This window comes from Oryctolagus cuniculus, chromosome 15, assembly GCF_051225735.1.
Source record: "Oryctolagus cuniculus isolate XC-2025 breed Fujian yellow rabbit chromosome 15, ASM5122573v1, whole genome shotgun sequence".
In the NCBI taxonomy this organism is placed as follows: domain Eukaryota; kingdom Metazoa; phylum Chordata; class Mammalia; order Lagomorpha; family Leporidae; genus Oryctolagus; species Oryctolagus cuniculus.
In genome coordinates this window covers 81,891,216-81,910,029 of record NC_142881.1, presented here as the reverse complement: position 1 = coordinate 81,910,029, position 18,814 = coordinate 81,891,216, and the positions used below count along the sequence as shown (strand labels likewise).

Here is an 18,814-nt window from a genome sequence, read left to right as displayed (position 1 = left end):
GTCTCTCTTGCACTGCTTTATTTTCCCTGTTGTTCCTACATTCTGACGTGGTGGGTATTTATTTGCTTATTAACCATGCCCTAGTCTGTGTGGTTCGCAGCTGTAACTCCAGCACCTGGATGAACTGGCATGTAGCAGATTCCCAGAAGACATATATGGAATTGGAGAATTTTAATGTGAATTTGTTTTATTTTTAGTTTCTTTGTTATGAAAGACTACTCGTATGCATGCATCCAAATTCATTATCAATTTAGAACACATTTTAGTAGGATCTATTATATGCATAGAACTGTTCCTTTTTTCCAAAGCTGCTTTGCCTATTTTGCCTATTTAGGTTCTTTGCATTTCTGTATGATTTTACAACAAACTGGCCATGTTTTCCAGAAAAAAGAAAAAAAGTTCTGCTAGATTTGGTTAGGGATTGTTTGAATCCTTTGATCATTTTTGGTAAAATGGCATCTGGACAATATTGAGTCTCCCAATCCATAAACATGGAGTGGCTCTTAGTTTATTCATGTCTTTCTTAGGTTCCTTTGGTCATGTTTTTAGTTTTCCATGTCAGCCCTCCAACTTCTGTGGATTCTGCAGTTGTGACTTGAATCAATTAAGGCCTGAAAATATTTGCCAAAACAAAATTGCACTGTATTGAACATGTCCAGTGTTTTTCCTTTATATTATTCCCTAAACAGCATGGTCCAAGAACTGTTTACATAGCATTTACATCGTATTGGGTAATATAAGATCTAGAAGTGACAAAGTATACAAGAGGACGTGCATACGTTGTATGCAAAGACTATGCCCTTGTACTGAAGGACTTCAGCAGCCACGGTTTTAGTATTCTCGGGAAGTCCTGGAAACAATGCCCCACAGTTACTAAAGGATGTCTGTATAGGAATGTATTTATTTTTCTCATATATTTTTTTCAGTGCTGTCGTGAACAGAATCGTTTTCTTAATTTCACACTTGGATTATTCATTGTTCACATATGTAGTTAACCTTGATTTTTATATACTGATTTGGAACTCAGAGACCTTGCTGATCTCTATTTTTAGTTCTGGTCACTTTGTGTTTCTTAAAACATTCCATATATGAGATTGTACATGCAAATAAAGACAGCCTTACATCTGTTTTCCACTGTGAATAGAGCTTATTTCAGTGTGATAGTACTGGATATAATTTCTAGAACAATGTAGAATGAGAGTGGCAAGAGCTGAAATCTATGCATTGCTGTGGATCCTAGGGAGACCACATTCAGTCTCCCATCCTTGAGTATGATATGGGGAGTAGGGTTTCCATAGAAGCCACTTGTCATGTTGAAGACATTGGAAACTATTTTTAACTGCATGACAGTGAAAGCATACATAGAGATTAGTGGGATACTAAGCCTAATATCTAACATAATTGATCTGTCATTGCTCATACCACCACTCTACCATCACAAAGGTTTCAACTTAGTGATACCCAGTGTTTCTGCCACTGGCATTTTGGATGGGTATTCTTTGTTAGTGACTGTCCTGTGCTTTGTAGGGAGTTTAGCACCACCCTGGTATTCTAAAGACTAAATGTTGATGGTGCACACCTATTAAAGTTGTGGTAGTTGTTCTAGCTGGGATCCAGTGCCAGTGGATTTTCTTAGTTACCTTTTCCTCTGAAAATGTGCGTATTTTATAGTTACTCTTAAAGTGGTAGGATTCTGTGTTGATATTATTTTTCTCTCATAAATTTAAAAATGTGTTGACACTGTCTTCTGAACTCCATCATGGTCATCAAATCAGTATTCTCCATATGCACTGTGTTATTTTTCTCTGAATGTCTTTAAAATTTTCCCTTTTTTTTGTTTCAGCATGTTAGCTGGTATTCCTAGGAGTGTGTGTGTGTGTGTGTGAGAGAGAGAGAGAGAGAGAGAAGGGAGAGAGAGGGGGAGAGTTTAAATTGTATTGGTTTAAATGTGCTTATTAATTCTGTAAATGCATGATGTCATTCCCCACAGAAGTGGAATGAAGTCTCCATCTGAAAACAAAAACAAAACTAGTGCATGTATGAAGTCTGATAATGCCAAACACACACCAGTGGAGTTTGAATTTATTACTCATCTAATGCAACTCTCTGGAGAGAGTAGGGCAGGTTTCCCAAGCAGATATGAAATGACGTGAAAGAGCAAGGCAAGGGATTGGCTTGGGTATTTTACTGTGTGGAGGGATTAAGGCCATGATGAATGATCCTGCATGGATTGAACACTCCCTGGTGCAAAAAGAGAGCACACGTGGACTTTCCTGTTTGCTCGTCCAGATGTAGGACACAGAAGGAATATGACTTAAAAATAGGTATCAATCACACATCACAGACGGAATTAAACAATTCATTAGATGTCAGTAAAACTTGAAACATTTAGAAAACTTCATCTCCAACATTTTTTTTTATTTGAACTTCCCCTCCCTGTTGTCTCTCTTCTCTCTCTCCTGTGTGTGTGTGTGTGTGTGTGTGTACACTTCTGCCTCCACCTCTCCCTCCTGTAAATCTCCCCCCATCCCTGATATTTGATAGCTGCAATTACCCTGTCTTCAGGGTCACTTAGTCCTCCTCATCTCTATTCTGATGTAAACACACAGTGTGTCCCTAATGGTAGATACTGCATTTTTATTGTAGAATGCCCTCTCAGATTCTTTGTGTAGTTTCCATTTTCTGATTACATTTCATAACTTTTACTTGTATGAGCACATTTTCCTTTATCTATGAAATATAACTATCATAGCTAATTGGGTACCTTTGTTTACTAATTTCAGTATCGAAATCATCTTGGGATCTGAAAGTTTCAGCTGATTGTTTTGTCTCTTGAGAATAGGTCACTGTTCATTGGTCTTTGTTGCATTTTGTTTTCACGGTATCCTGTACTAATATGGAGATGCTGGATTTTAGATTTTCCCCTGAGGAATATTAACTAGGTTGTACCTCAGTTGATAACTGTGTTTCTTTGTTTGTTGACTCCAATAAGAGTTCAGTTCCTTTCTTTCTTCTTTTTTTTGTTTGAGAGGTAGAGTTACAGACAGTGAGAGAGACAGAGAGAAAGGTCTTCCTTCCGTTGTTTCACCCCCAAAATGGCCGCAACGGCCAGTGCTGCGCCAATCCGAAGCCAGGATCCAGGTGCTTTTTCCTGGTCTCCCATGTGGGTGCAAGGACTCAAGCACTTGGACCATCCTCCACTGACCTCCCGGGCCACAGCAGAGAGCTGGACTGAAAGAAGAGCAACCGGGACTAGAACCCGGCACCCCCGGCATATGGGATGCTGGCACTGCAGGCCGAGGATTAACCAAGTGAGCCACGGTGCCAGCCCCAACAGTTCAGTTTCTAAAAATTTCTATCGGTATGGCTTTGAGTCTGTTCTCTGCCTCTGGGGTTGAGAGTTTGGTTCATGCAACATTTAAACTGCTTCTTTTTAGCTTTTTGTTTGAAAAAGTGCTCCCTCTTCTGGCTTTCTTTTTGGTGGAGGGAGAGGGTAGGTTTTCCTAATCAAGTCGTAGTGGCTGTGGTTACTCCAGTCTGTCCTGGGCTTTGTAGGACAGAAACATCCTCTTAACTGTTAAGAGTTTTAGCTGCCCACACAACTTTGCCCTTCCCTCTGGTTGTATTATTTTGTTTCCCAAATTTTGAAGTCCCTTCCAGATACGGCGCATTTCTCTTCATTCTCCGGTGCCTTTGTGTGATTTTGTTTCTGTGTTTTTCCCATTAAGCTTCAAGGAAGGCAGACTTGTTATCTGCAGGCTGCGTGACTCCAGCAGTAGCTTATATGGCCATCACAGAATCAGTAAAATTACCTCTTGCCACCATTTTTGTTATATGGTCAGTGTTTTTCTCAAAGATTTTAAGGAATTCTTCATGTATTTTGGATATGTCTGTTTGTTCACTAGAGGAGGGTGCTTTGAAAAGTTCATGGAAAATGGCGTTAAAAATTAAATATAGGGGTGGGTATTTCTAGCACCTAAGAGAGCCACATCCCGTGTCAGAGTGCCTGGGCTTGAGTCCTGGCTCCTGATTCCAGCTTCCCGCTGAGGCAGATCCTAGGAGGCAGCAGGCGACAGTTGAAGCAGTTGGGTCCCTGCCGCACACACGTGAGATCTGGGTTGAATTCTTGGCTCCCAGCTTGGGCATGATGGGAGCTCACTATGTGTGCGTCTCTCTCTCTCTCTCTCTCTCTCTCTCTTTGCCACGCAAATGATTTTTTTTTAAAAAAAGGCAAGTTATTTTCACACAAATGGTTTATGGAAAATGAATTATATAAAAAGCGAGGCATGGATTTCAAAATAAATTTATCTTTTAATTGCAAAATACATTTCAAAACCGAAATACATTTATCTTTTAATTCCATTTTCTATAAACTTTTTGTGGTTACTGTGTTTGTTGTGTGATATTTCCTTACACTCTGAGGCTTCTACCTATTACTCTTTACTCTGTCCAAAGCTTATTGATTTATGTTGTGTCTTAAAAATACTTTTGCTTCTTTCATGTCTTGAAGATGTTTCCCTGTTTTCTAGTTGTTATAATATTAATAACAGGCCTTTTGAGGCTTAGTTGGCATATGAGAAAATGTCCCTGTTGATAGGGCAGCATTTGACCAGGTTCGACATGTGTGCACCTGTGAAACCAACTACCCCAGTCACGGTCTTGAACATGTCAGCACCTCCGGGGGCTTCCTGAGTTCCTCGTTAACCTTCCCAGACACACTCAACTACTTACACCGTCTGTCACCATTTATCTCTAGCACTGATCTATTTTCTGTCACTGTTAGCTTATGCATTTAGCATTTGTTACATGTCCTGTAAATGGAATAATACAGTAGGTGGAGATTTTCTGGAGGGTAGGGATGTTTTGGGCTCCATCCCTGCAGCATAATTATTTTGGATTTATCTAAGCTTTATAACTGTTTCGGTAATTCATTTTATTGCATGTATTTTCTTACATGGTATTCCATTACATGGATATCTATATACTTCTTATCTTTTAGCTTATGAGTGGACATTTGGATTGTTCCTATTTTCTGGCTATTTCAAGCCAAGCTTCTATGAATGCTTTCATTAATAAAGCATATGTTTCCAATACTGTTAGGGGAAGATTTGGCCTAGTGGATCAGATACCTATATGCCATGTCAGAATGACTGGGTCCTGAATCCAGTTTCCTACTAACGCACACTCTGGGTGGGAGCAAGTTGTGGCTCATGTAATGCTAGATCATGTGGCAAATGTATATGAATATGTAACTTTTTAAGAAACTGCCAATGTTTCTTCCACTTATTTTGGACTTTAGTTTCTCTTCTTTTTTAAAAGCATGTATTTATTTGTTTATTTTTATTTATTTTGAAATCAGTTACAGAGAGAGAGGTAGAGACAGAGAGAGAGAGATCTTCCATTTGCTGGTTCACTCCCCAGATGGCTACAATGGCCCACATTGGGCCAGGCAGAAGCCAGGAGCCAGGAGCCTCATCTGGATCTCTCATATGGGTGGCAAGAGCCCAAACACTTGGTCCATCTTCCACTGCTTTTCCCAGGCCATAAACAGGGAGCTGGATTGGAAGTGGATCAGCTAGGTCATATATGCTCATATAGGATGCTGGCATTGCCAGTGGTGGCTTTACTCACTCTACCACAACCCCAGCCCCTTCTTATTCTAGTTTCCAAAAGTAGAAATTGAAGTCATTGGTTTGAGCTCTTTCAAAGATTTATTTACTTATTTATTTATTTTTGAAAGAGTTACACAGAGAGAGAAGGAGAGACAGAGAGACAGAGTTCTTCCATCTGCTGGTTCACTCCCCAATTGGCTGCAATGGCTGTGGCTGTGCTGATCTGAAGTCAGGAGCCAGGAGCTTCTACAGGTCTCCCATGTGGGTGTAGGGACCCAAAGCCTTGGGCTGTCTTCCACTGCTTTCCCAGGCCATTAGCAGAGAGCTGGATTGGAATTGGAACAGCCGGGACTCGAACCGGTGCTCATATGGGATGCTGGCACTGCAGGCGGCAGCTTTACCTGCTACGCCACAATGCCAGCCCCTCTTTCTTCATTTCTAATGTAAATGTTTAGTGCTACAATTTTCCCTGTAAGCACTGTAAGCATTGGCAATATCCTATCCTTTCTTTTTTTGTTTGTTTGTTTTGTTTTTAAAGATTTATTTGAAAGAGTTACAGAAAGAGAGAGAGAGAGAGAGAGAAAGAAAGAAAGAGATCTTCCATCCACTGGTTCACTCCCCAGATGGCTGCAACAGCCAGGGCTAGGTCAAGCTGAAGCCAGGAGCCAGAAGCTTCATCTGGGTCTCCCACAGGTTGCAGGGGCCTAGCTTGAACTTTAACTGGCACCTATATGGGATGCTGGCACTGCAGGCAGAGGCCTGACCCACTATACCATGACAGTAGCTCCTGCAATGCCCCATACATTCTGATTTATCAAATTCTCATCTCATTAAGTTTGGAGTGATCTCTAATTTCCCTTTGAATTTCCATTCCACCCATTCACTACTTAGAGGGAAATTAGACCTTCATTTTCAGCTATGTGGGGATTTTATTTTTTATTATTGTTTTCAAATATAATTTTGTTGTGTTCAGAGAACACATTTTGCATGACTTTGGTCATTTTAATTGTCTTAAGACTAGTTTTGTGGCCAAGAGTGTGTCCCATCTTGGTAAAGGTTCCATGTGCCTGGAAACAAATCACGCATTGCTGTTGCGGGCTGGAGTGTCAGACAGATGCACCTAGGACAGACTCTTGGTGTGGTTGCCCTGGTCTTCCACACTCAGTTTCTTCCAGCTGTTTCATCCATTGTCAACAGAAGGGTACGGAGGCTCTGACTACACTTGTGGATTTGTCTGTCTTTACATTTACATTGGCTTTTGTGCTTCACATCTTTTGGATCACTTTTATTAGGTGTGTAAGTATTTAGCTTTATATATATATATATACACACACACACACATATATATATATATACTCATATATATACATATATATATACTTATATATACTTGATGAATTGACCCCTGAAACATATTGAAGTTTATTTATCTCTGATAAAATTCTTTTCTGTGAAATCTACCCAATATTAATATAGCTGGCTTCCTTTTATTTCTTCTATTTAGCATGGCATATTTTTTTGACCCTTTACTTTTGACCTATTTGGGTCAGTATTTTTAAAGTTCTTTTGTAGTCAGCTTATATGTTGATCTTGCTTTTTCCAATCTTGTATGTGCTGCTTTCTGTTTGTGTGGGAAAGCTGCAGGTTTAGACCATTAATATCAAATGTGTTTATTGATATGTTTCAGTGTAAATTTGCCATACCATTCATTTTCAAATGTCCCATCTGATTTTTCCCCTACTCTGTTTCCTCTTTCTCCTTGTTTTGGATAAAAGGCACATTTATTATTATTATTTATTTATTTGATAGAGTTAGGCAGTGAGAGAGAGAGACAGAGGGACAGGTCTTCCTTCCGTTGGTTTACCCCTCAAATGGCCGCTACGGCCAGAGCTATGCCGATCCGAAGCCAGGAGCCAGGTGCTTCTTCCTGGTCTCCCATGCGGGTGCAGGAGCCCAAGCACTTGGGCCATCCTCCACTGCCCTCCTTGGCCACAGCAGAGAGCTGGACTGGAAGAAGAGCAACCAGGACTAGAACCTGGTGCCCATAGGGTATGCCGGCACCACAGGCATGCACGTTAGCCAACTGCTAGAATCAGAAGCAGCCAGGCTTGTAAGTGCTGCACCAAATGCCTGCCCCTTCTTCTCTTCTTCTGTCACTATGTACACACAAGCCAGCCTAAAATAGTACCTTTGCAGTCTGGCCCTTATTGTGTATTCTCCAAAGTGGCTTCCCCAGTTAAGAGGAAAATAAGTTTAGCATCTCTGTTAAATAATCATATTTTCTGTTGATTTTTTGTGGTCTTCAATGTGCTTTAAAATCTCTAGGAAACGAATATAAAAGTGCACTAGTTTTCCTCAGCCTTTTGATCATGGGTTTCTTCAATCTGGTACCTTCTTCAGAGAATAAGGTTCCTTGCTGGAAGAACTTTTCTACAACCATACAAAGATGGGGTTTAGGACCTGGATGGACTCAAAAGCGGAGACAGAGAAAGGCCACTGAATTTGTCTGCATGCGTTTTGGAAATGTTAACTGTAGGATTAATCACAAGTCAAGCAAAAAGCATACACATGCAATAAAGTATACAAGACAGTATGTAAATACATGTACACCATTTAAGCCGTAAGTCACACGACGTCCCACAGTAGTACAAAACAAAATTGTTTTAATGAGACTCGTGTCTCATGTGTGGCATGTGTGATGGATTACAAAGGGAATGGCTATTGGATGATTTAGGAGGAAAAAGAGTCACTCTGTTTTGCGCGACACCCAAATGCCATGACAGATGTAACAAACCATTGCAAGGCTGACTTTTTATTTTTAAATTGGTGAGACTTAGGATTCATGTTTGCAGCAGCCCAACTAGATGCAGCTGGGTAAAAGTTTTGACAAATGGAATTTAGCCCAACTGGGAAGTTACTAGAAAGGAACTCAGAGTGAGGGAAGGATTTCTGTAATCTTCAAATACTGAAGCCAGGAGGTTTGACGAATGGTTGGAGATAATGCAACACAGGAAGACAAAACAGGCCATCCACCTAGGGGCCTTTTTTTTTCCAGGATAGAATACTATTAGATTCTGTATTGGTTTTTTTCTTTAATTCATTTTGAAATCATTTCAGACTTAACAGAAGAGCTGCAAATGTTCTCTCTGCATAACTTTCACTTCCCTTCTCCTAATGCTGCTATTTCATCCACCTGTGGTGCCCTGATCCAAACCATTAAGTCAGTGTGGGCCCAGTATTCGTAACTCAGCCACAGCCTTCACTCGGATCCCAGCAGTGTTCCCACTGAGGTCCTGCTGCTTTTTCTCTCTCTCTCATGTTGGTTCTCCCAGTTTTTGTTTGTGCGGTTTGGACCTCTGTTAGGTGCACATACCTTTAGGGTTCATACGTCTTCTTAGAGAATTAAGGTTTTTTTATACCTTTAACTAATGTTCATCTCTGTCCTTGATAATATCCTTTGATTTTAAATAAGCTTTCCTTGAATCCCCGTAGATACTCTAGCTTGCTTTTGGTTCCTGTTGCCATGGTGCATATTTTTTCATCCTTTTACTTCTAACTTTTTTTGTGTGGCAACTTAAACTAGACTTTGTACAGATAGCAGTACTTGGGTTTTTCCTTATATTCAACTTCACAATCTCTTCTTTTAAGTAACTCACATATCCTAATCACCGTCAATGTGATTACCGGTGTGGTTGGCTTCATATCTATTCTCCTGCTGCTGTTTTAGCCATTTGTTCTTTTTCCTTTTTCCTCTTTTTTGAACTTCTCTTGGGTTGTTTGAGGATTTCATGTCCTCTGTTGACTTACTACTTATACCACTTAAGGTATATTGAGAGTTACTCAAATATTTAAAATGTATATTTTTAATGCATCTAAGTCTACCTTAAAATAACATATCCACTGCACTCTAGAGCAGGGGTCTTAGGTATTCCCAATACCCCACCACCCGTTGTGGTATTGTTTTCATATATTTTACTTTTTTACATACTACAAACACATTTATGGCCAGCATCATGGCTCGCTAGGCTAATCCTCCGCCTGCGGCGCCAGCACACTGGGTTCTAGTCCCAGTCGGGGCGCCGGATTCTGTCCCCGTCGCTCCTCTTCCTGTCCAGCTCTCTGCTGTGGCCCAGGAGTGCAGAGGAGGATGGCCCAAGTGCTTGGGCCATTGTGGGGGGGAGGTAAACCAACGGAAAAGGAAGACCTTTCTCTCTGTCTCTCTCACTGTCCACTCTGCCTGTCAAAAAAAAAAAAAACACATTTACATTAATACTGCTTCTACCTTTGAATGTCAGATATCTTTGATGTTTTAAAATTAATTAGAATGATTAAATAAAAGTAAAGTAAAAATATACATAAATTAAGATGACAGTAAGTAAAAGTAAAGCAATTAAAGTTAAGTGAATTAAAGTTTTAAATTGAAAATAAGTAGAAAATATTTTACAGATATTCATTCCATGTCCAATGATTTTTCATTTTTTCTATCCCTGAATTTCCCAGTGATATTTCCTTTTGTCTCAAAAACTTCTGTGAATATCTTTTGTTGATTAGACCTGTTAACAATGCTTTGTCTTGGGTTTATTTGTGTGGAATCCTTTTTGTTTTCGTCAGTTGAAAATGTTTTCTTAGTTTCTCTATGCTAAGGTTTGTGGTGTACAGAAGCCACCAACATGGTGAGGAAGCAGGGTAATCTTGACCCCAAAGTGTCTGTGTCCTTGGTGGACGTCCATTTAACCCCACTTCTAATCCCAGGCACTTAGTGTTCCATCCTCTGTCTCAGTGACTCTATCTTTCTGAGATCACTAGAGAGACTCATACGTGATTCAGTCTTGTGTCTGATTTAGTCCACTCAGCATAGTATCTTGAGATTAATACATGTTGGATATCAGTGGCTTGTTCCTTTTACTTGTTGAATAGCCTTCTGTTGTATCAGATGTACCCTAACTTCTTTTTAATCCATGGAAGAGCATTTGCATTATTTAGGAATTATAAATAGAACTACTACAACTCTCCATGAACTGATTTTTTTTGTACAAACATGGGTTTGTGTTTTTCTAGAACACATGTTCTCAAAGAAAGGGATAACCCCAAGGTGGAAAATTGGTTTTAGGAGGCAAAAAATATCATACTCCTCCTATATATAAAGTGCCTTGTATAGGTACATAAACTGATGCACAGTCCATCTGTAGTATTAAATTTCATGGGGGAATAATCACCAAAGCTCTGTAAAGAGACACATGAATGTTGTTTTTAAAAAATGTTTAGAAACTATCATAGAGTTGGTACCTAGAAGGGGAGCTGTGGGAACAAACTGTGTGTGTTTATCCTTGTAAATACTGTCCAACTCTTTTCAAAGGGCCGGTAACATTTTGCATTCACCTGCTCATCAGCAATGTGTGATACTGGCAGTTGCTCCACATCCTTGTTAGCTCTTGCCATCGCCAGTAATTTTTTTTCCTAAAGACATTTTTAAATTTGCTATTCAGAGATAATGCTGAATTTATTGTGTATTCTTATAAGTATATTCTTATATAACATTAATATAAATTATGCAGATTTTTAAAAAGATGGGATCACATTATCCTGAGTGTTTCCAGATTCTTCTTTTTCTTATTTCAAGATAGAACAGTAGACATCTTTTTTAAAGACATTTTTATACGTCTATATTGTTTTATTTTGCATTTACCTAATGGCTAATATCAGTGAACATGTTTTGTGTATTTATTTAGCATCTTTATATCATCTTTATTGGAGTGTCTGGTCAAGTCTTTTTTGCACTCTAAAAATATTTTTCAGAGCAAATTTATGTTTACAGAAATATCATACGGAAGGTACAAGGTTCCCATTTACTGCCCTTCCTTCCCTCCAGTTCCCCTGTGATTAACATTTTGCATTTGTGTAGAACGTGTGTTACAACAGTGGGTAGATGTCAACACATTTTTATGACCGAAAGCTCATAGTTTAAATTAGAGTTTTCCCTTTGTATAGTTTTGAGTTATGACAAATACATAACGTATGATAAGCACTGCTGCTATAGCACACAGCATCTCACTGCCTTAGCCATGCCCTGTGGAGCCCCCTCACCCCACCCTGAAACCATGGGAAAGACTGATCTTTACAATAGCAGTCTTTTCATTAATGGAGCAACAGTAAGGCTAACAGATAATGTCCCAGCATAAATAATGGAAAAGAGGATAATGCAGAATCATCAGTTGAAAGTGTAGAGAGAAAATAAAAACCAGTTAATTTGGAATTCTAGGAGGGTGGAGTAAGGTGGTGGCTGAATAAGATGCTTGAGCAAGAATCTCCTTGCAGAGACAGCAATTTGGACAGCTATTCATGTACCCAGGCCCCTCCAAAGAGCTTGGAAAGCCAGGCCGGTGCCTATGGATGGAGTCTGTTGGCTTGCCCTGATATCAGGTGAAGACCCGTGTTCCAGTGGGATGCAGTCATTTCTGGATTGTCATGGCTCTGGCCATTGTGGTAATTGGGGGGTGAAACAACAGATGGAAGACCTCTCTTTTTCTCTCTTCTCTCTGCCTCTCCTTCTCTCTGTATAACTCTGCCTTTTTGTTGTTGTTGTTGTTGTTGTTGTTTTGGACAAGTAGAGTGGACAGTGAGAGAGAGAGAGAGACACAGAGAAAGGTCTTCCTTTGCCGTTGGCTCACCCTCCAATGGCCGCTGCAGCCGGCGCACCACGCTGATCCGAAGCCAGGAGCCAGTTGCTTCTCCTGGTCTCCCATGAGGATGCAGGGCCCAAAGACCTGGGCCATCCTCGACTGCACTCCTGGGCCACAGCAGAGAGCTGGACTAGAAGAGGGGCAATGCGCCCCGACCAGGACTAGAACCCGGTGTGCCGGCACCGTAGGCAGAGGATTAGCCAAGTGAGCCGTGGCACCGGCCTCCTCCTCTGTGTTAAATAATAGTTCAACCAATAGTATTAAGTAGAAAAAGAAACTAGTAAAAAAAATAATAAACGGTTTCTCAACAGTCAAGACAAGGGCTGTTCAAGTCACTGCTTCTCATAGTATAAATGTAACTTCTACAGGTTTTCTTTTAGGTGGTCTGTTGTCACAGATCAGGGGGAACATGTGATTTTTGTCCCTTAGGTACTGGCTTATTTCACTAAGTATGATGTTTTCTAGATTCATCCATTTTGTTGCAAATGACTGGATTTTATCTTTTTTTATTGATGTGTAGTATTTCATAGAGTCCATATCCCATGATTTCTTTAACCAGTATTCATTGATGGGCATTTAGGTTGATTCCGTGTCTTAGCTATTGTGAATTGAGCTGCAAAAAACATGGATATGCAGATAGCTCTTTTATTTGCTGATTTCATTTCCCTTGGATCAATTCCAAGGAGTAGCATGGCTGGGTCGTATGGTAGGACTACGTTCAGGGTTCTGAGGTACCTCCAGACTGTCTTCCATAGTGGCTTTATCAGTTTGCATTCCCACCAACAGTGTATTAGGGTACCTTTTTCCCCACATCCTCTCCAGCATTTGTTGTTTGTTGATTTCTCTATGAAAGCCATTTTAACTGGGGTGAGGTGAAACCTCATTGTGGTTTTGATTTGCATTTCCCTGACGGCTAGTGATCCTGAACGTTTTTTCATGTGTCTGTTGGCCATTTGGATATCCTCTTTTGAAAAACGTCTGTTTAAGTCCTTGGCCTGTCTCTTTAACTGGGTTGTTTAGTTGTTGTGGAGTTTCTTGATCTCTTTGTAGATTCTGGTTATCAATCCTTTATCAGTTGTATAGTTTGCAAATAATTTTTCCCACTCTGTCAATCGCCTCTTCATTTTCCTGGCTGTTTCTTTTGCCATACAGAAACTTCTCGATTTGAAGTAATCCCATTTGTTAATTTTGGCTTTGACTGCCTGTACCTCTGGGGTCTTTTCCAAGAACTCTTTGCCTATGCCAATGTTTTGCAGGGTTTCTCCAGTGTTCTCTAATAATTTGATGGTGTCAGGTCATAGATTTAGATCTTTAATCCATGTTGAGTGGATTTTTGTGTAAGGTAGGGGTTTTGCTTCATACCTCTGCATGTGGAAATCCAGTTTTTTTTTAATTTTTTTTTATTAAATGAATATAAATTTCCAAAGTACGGCTTATGGATTACAATGGCTTCCCCCCCATAACGTCCCTCCCACCCGCAACCCTCCCCTTTCCCACTCCCTCTCCCCTTCCATTCACATGAGGATTCATTTTCGATTCTCTTTATATACAGAAGATCAGTTTAGCATATATTAAGTAAAGATTTCAACAGTTTGCTCCTACACAGAAACATAAAGTGAAAAATAATAGATGATTTTTTAAATGATGATGAAATCAGATCAGACCTATTGTCATGTTTAATCCCAGTGAGAGTCAAGTTGGGAATTGCTAATTTCTTCTTTTTTTTTTTTTTAACAGAAGATCAGTTTAGTATACATTAAGTAAAGATTTCAACAGTTTGCACCCCCATAGAAACACAGAGTGAAATATCCTGTTTGAATACTCGTTATAGCATTAAGTCTCAATGTACAGCACATTAAGGACAGAGATCCTACATGAGGAGTAAGTGCACAGTGACTCCTGTTGTTGACTTTACCAATTGACACTCCCGTTTATGGCATCAGTAATCTCCCTATGCACCAGTCATGAGTTTCCAAGGCTATGGAAGCCCCTTGAGTTGGGACGGTTACGGCTCGTGTGAAGCCGGGGCTGCGGCGGCGACTGCTCCTGCTGCCGCTCCCGGCCTGAGCCCGCCGCTGGGCTGGAAGGAGCGGCTGCGGGCTGGGCTGGCGGGGACTGGGGCCTCGCTGTGGTTTGTGGCGGGGTTTGGGCTGCTTTATGCTCTGAGGGTCCCGCTGAGGCTGTGCGAGAACTTGGCAGCGGTGACAGTATTTTTAAATTCATTGACACCCAAATTCTATGTGGCACTTACAGGGACATCTTCTTTGATATCAGGAGTAATATTTATATTTGAGTGGTGGTACTTCCATAAGCATGGCACGTCTTTTATCGAGCAAGTGTCTGTAAGCCATTTGAGACCACTGATGGGAGGAACAGAGAGCAGCATTTCGGAAATCCAGTTTTCCCAGCACCATTTGTTGAAGAGACTGTCCTTGCTCCAGGGATTGATTTAGCTTCTTGATCAAATGTAAGTTGGTTATAGATGTTTGGATTGATTTCTGGTGTTTCTGTTTTGTTCCATTGGTCTGTGTATCTGTCTTTGTACTTTGTATCAGGCTGTTTTGATTATAACTACTCCAGTATGTCTTGAAATCTGGTATTGTGATACCCCAGCTTTATCTATTTGAGGTCTCCTGTGCTGCCATATGAATTTCAGCATCTTTTTTTTATTCGACAGATAGAGTTAGACAGTGAGAGAGAGAGACAGAGAGAAAGGTCTTCCTTCTGTCGGTTCACTCCCCAGATGGTCGCTACAGCCGGAGCTACGCCAATCCGAAGCCAGGAGCCAAGTGCTTCCTCCTGGTCTCCGATATTGGTGCAGGGGGCCAAGCACTTGGGCCATCTTTCACTGCCTTCCTGGGCCACAACAGAGAGCTGGACTGGAAGAGGAGCAACCAGGACTAGAACCCGGCGCCCAAATGGGATGCCGGCGCTGCAGGTGGAGGATTAATCAAGTGAGCCATAGGGCTGGCCCCTCAGCACCATTTTTTCTAGATCTGAGAAGAATATATTTGGTATTTTGATTGGTTTTGCATGGAATCTGTAAATTGTTTTTGGAAGAATGGACATTTTGATGATATTGATTCTGCCAATCCATGAACATGGAAGATTTTTCCCTTTTTTTTTTTGGATCTTCTTCTATTTCTTTCTTTAATGTTTTGTAATTCTCATCATAGAGATCTTTGACATCCTTGGTTAAATTTATTTGAAGATATTTGATTTTTTTTGTAGCTATTATGAATGGGACTGATCCTAGAAGATCTTTCTCAGCTGTGGCATTGTCTCACACACCATTAACACATGGTTATGCAAGGGCAGATTGCATGTTTTAAATTAATTTTCTCTTACAATAACTCAAAAGACTGGAGGGCCCAGTGCTGTGGCATAGTGGGTGAAACTGCCACCTGCAGTGCCGGCATCCCATATATCCTCAGTCGAAGTGACCCCAGGTTAGGCACACACCGCCCAGAAGCGTAACACCACTTCTCGGTTCCTTGTTTTACTTTTGGTTCACCTGACAAATTCACATAAGGGACTGATCATCCCAGAATTCAGAACCAAGTCATCTTTCCTCACTTGAGAGAGGTGACTCTCCAGAGACACCGTGTGGGCATACGGCCTTGACCTAATGAATCAAGGAGGTCCCCCATAAGCAGAGGACATACCAACGATCTGATACACCACTGTCTGTTCGTCTAACGTAGGGAACCCCCTGCATAGTGCCATCAGCATCTGAGGTGCTAGGAATTTGTTTAGTTATGGCAGAAGTGCTGTGAGTGTCTTTCCTTTGGCTAGAATTGGCGTGGCACGCCAGTCTTAAGTGCTCAAACATGGGAAAGATACCCCCCTCTCAGAAGCCCACACAGATTACCAAACATAATGAATTGGAGACTGATAAGAGCCTGTCACTCTAGGCCTCTGCCTCACAGGCAACAGTTGACTTAGGGAGAGAGCCCTGACAGTGAAAATGACATGACAGCAGACAATGCAGCAATGCCTAGTCAGCCACCCCCCAAATACCTGTGGGATGAACTTAGACGACCTCAAGATGATAACCCACATGAGTTCATCCCATCCGTACCCAGTGAGGATTCCCACGTTTGTGGCAGTCCCCAGGCACCCCAGGCCCTCAGGGCAGCCACTAAACCGCATCCCACCCGCATGTTTGCCGTTAATGTAGGAGCGGGTGCAGAATTCAGGCCCTGGATTCCAGTGCCTGTAGAAAGGCTTCTGCTAACCAAGGGCTGAGGATATGCTTGTGTCTTTCCAGAGAATGCGGGACAGCCCATTTGGGTAGCAGCCAGAAACATCAAGCCTGCAACTGACAGTCAACCAGAACCAGCTGAACAAGACTGAGAGTCCGCTTTATTAGTGGACACACCTGTACCAATTGTCAAGCTGCTGCCCTATCATCCTACCCTGAGGGACTGCCCATAGCCACATCCACTACTGCTTTATATCCCACTTAGCTCTGGTCAGTCATTCAAACAGCCAATAGCCTGTGTGCAGTCATGCTATTCCTGATTACCATTGTTCCTTATTCTTACCCCCTTTTGAGCAAGCACTCCTGTGGTCTCCTGTTTTGAGCGCTGGTTAGTCAATGACGGGTAAGATCCCCTGGGGGACAACCTAAGACAGGCACAGCTGCATACGGAGACCACATGGAAACGGGGTCAACAATGGTATGGCCAAGAATCATGCCTCCCATTGCTCAAAAATAAACAAAACGGGGGAAATGTGGTGGAATAAGGCCATGCCAAGATGGCCACTGGCGAGCGAGCATCAGTTACGCAGGAATGGCTTTGAAACCCACCTGGCAAAGGAGCCTGCCTGGCAACAGGCAGTGATTGGTTAGGGCATAAACCACCCCTTGACTGGATTGATTGGCTGTGTTGGCTATATAAGCTGCTGCACCAACTGAAGTAAACGAGTGTGCAAGCTGCTCTCCTCTGGCCTGCTTTCACCCGACTCCCAGGGTCTATGTGGTGACTCCGTGCCTCTTGCCCCCACCACACTTCTCCTCTCAGAATGAATCCACCTCAACATGCATGCACACACCCATGTACACGTCATGTTCCTCCTCTGTGCATCTCTTAAGAAATGGCTCAGCTTGAGCAAAGTTGACAGGAGTGGAAGGTGGAGCTCAGCACCACCAAAGGTAGCAGCCAAGGACAATGCCTCATTTTATAGAGATTCTTTCTGGTGGTTTTTTTTTTTTTCCCCTCATGGACCCTTCTGAAAGTCTGGTGAATTTCATGGAGCTCTTCTCACAGTAAATTTTTATTTTTTTAAAAAAATTTATTTGTTCAAAAAACAGAGAACCTATTGTTTCACTGAACAAATATCCACAAAACCAGTGCTGGGCTAGACTGAAGCCAGGAGCTAGGAACCCAACCCAGATCTCCCACATGGGTGTCAGGGACCCAAGTCCTTGAGCTACCACTACTGCCTCCCAGGGTCTGAAATGGCAGGAAGCTGGAATTGCACATGGAGCCAGGAGCCAAACCCGCACACTTCAAGATGGAATGTAGGCATTCCAAGTACCTTCTTAAACAGTGTGCCAAACACCTGCCCCTCACCGTATTTTGTTTTAGATGTCTGAAATGAAATATACAGAACTACAAAAGAAAGCAGTTATACTAAAGAAGTTATCAAAATGTGCCCTACAATGAAAGGTATCCTTGTTATTCTGTGATGTTTGACAAATACATTCAGCCCATCGACTAACACTATAGACAAGATGTAAGAAATGGTTCTATCAATGCAAGAACTTCCCCAGTCTCTTTGTGGTCAATCCTTCCCTCAACTTCCAATCGTGGTGATCATTGGTCTATCTTTTCTCCTATGAATTTTTTTCTGTTCTACAATATCATCTTTTTGGTCAGTTTTCTTCTACTCTGTGTGTTGCACTTAAGGTTCATCCAAGTTGTCTCATATAGCATCAGTAGTTCAATCCTTTTTGTTTCTGTGTGGTATTCCAGTATATCAATGTGCCAGAATCTGCTTGTCCGTTCATTCCCTGAAGGGCAGTTCCGTTACTTCCAGGCTTTTTGGTGATTAAGAATAAAGACCCTATAAGTATTCATATACAGATTTTTGTGTGTGTGAACACGAGTTTTCATTTCTCTTGGGTAAATAAGGATTGCTGCATCTATTTGCTTGAAAACTCCAAGTTTTAGCATATACTTGAAAATGCACAACTATTTCTTTTAAATTCATAACAAAGGCCATATTCAAAGGTGAAAGTACTTTCTTCCCAGGAGATTTTTCCATGTGTTTCGATCAGTGAGAGGAATGGTTTGTTCACTAGCAAAGTCACTGTTCATAATAATTTCGTTAGCACTTTAAAAAGTGTCTTGGCTGTCAATGTAGATGACACATATTCTTTTGGCTTACTTGACTCACCTGATGGACATTGTCCTACTACGGGAATGGAGTGACAGTCTTGCTGCAGATGAAGTCTTGGTGTGCTCTTGTTGGTCACTCTGCCAATACCAAGTAGGAGCCTGTGGTCTGATGCAG

The 18,814-nt window shown here is 41.4% G+C and overlaps 1 long non-coding RNA gene across 1 annotated transcript in view; it reads left to right on the top strand.

The window, feature by feature from the left end:
* The window catches only part of LOC103346767 (uncharacterized), a 67,330-nt gene extending 48,947 nt beyond the window's left edge, over positions 1-18,383 (top strand). Inside the window, exons 8-9 of the long non-coding RNA XR_016221084.1 lie at positions 14,546-14,759; positions 16,563-18,383. This is a non-coding gene — a long non-coding RNA (uncharacterized LOC103346767). The remainder of the gene's footprint in view (positions 1-14,545; positions 14,760-16,562) is intronic.
* The last annotated feature ends 431 nt before the right edge of the window (positions 18,384-18,814 follow it).